At 33.5% G+C, this 959-nt stretch overlaps 1 non-coding gene across 1 annotated transcript; it reads right to left on the bottom strand.

Moving 5' to 3' along the window:
- Nucleotides 1-415: 415 nt before the first annotated feature.
- LOC118898647 lies at nt 416-519 on the bottom strand. Its single transcript, XR_005020788.1, has one exon. It is a non-coding gene; the product is annotated as a U6 spliceosomal RNA (small nuclear RNA).
- Between the last annotated feature and the right edge of the window lie 440 nt (nt 520-959).

The following is a 959-nucleotide window of genomic DNA, read 5'->3' as shown; positions in this document are numbered from 1 at the left end:
GACTGGAGTGCTGTTTGCAGAAATGTAATGTTGGAAATATGACTCGGTTTTGATTTTAAGAAAAAAGTGCTCCTATCTATTACAGACAATGGTGTGACCAAGTAAACTGAGATCAGAGATACAGACAGCTATATGCATGGAGGCACAAGCGAGCTAGGTCTCCAGAACCAAAACATGCTCGTTAACCTTCAGAAACCCTGAAATTTTTTTCCAGTTTTACTGAGAAATACTTGACAATAAACTGTATAAGTTTAAGGTGTATAGCATGATAGTTTGATTTACATGTATTGTGAAATGATTGCCACAATAAGTTTAGTTAACATCCATTATTTCATATAGATACAATAAAAAGGAAAGAAAAAAAACCACTTCTCCTTGTGATGAGAACTCTTAGGATCTGCTCTCTTAACAACCTAAAAATATGAAAGGCTCCACGAATGTGTGTGTCCTCCTTGCTCAGGGGCCTTGCTAATCTTTGTATTGTTCCAATTTTAGTATATGTGCTGCCGAAGCAAGCACTACTCTGACATCTTGACAGGGCCTTTAGTGTGGACTAAAAGAGAAGAAAGGTAGGAAATCTAATGTAATTGAATTTTTTTTTTTTATTCCTTAGAAGCTACATATTCCTATGTACTAAGTTTTCATTCCTAATGTTGAAATTGCTATCTGTCTTCCTACTTGCAGCTTTAAAACATTTAACGTTGCAAGCAAAATCCAGAACTCTCTTTATAGTTGTTTGCAAAAGAAATTAATTCATATTTTCTACTTTTTGACTGTAAGTGATATATTAATTTAATCCTGTCTGTATACATTAAGCACACGTATTGTGTAGTATTTCTTGTGAACTATAAATTTCACTAAACAAAGACATAAAAGAGTGCTCCTTGTAATACTGCTTATTGTAGCAAAATATTACTAGCCATGTACATTTATAAAAATAAGAATTGGTTTAGGGCTTC

This window comes from Balaenoptera musculus, chromosome 7 (assembly GCF_009873245.2).
Source record: "Balaenoptera musculus isolate JJ_BM4_2016_0621 chromosome 7, mBalMus1.pri.v3, whole genome shotgun sequence".
Taxonomy (NCBI): Eukaryota; Metazoa; Chordata; class Mammalia; order Artiodactyla; family Balaenopteridae; genus Balaenoptera; species Balaenoptera musculus.
This window is presented reverse-complemented; position numbering and strand designations above follow the sequence as displayed.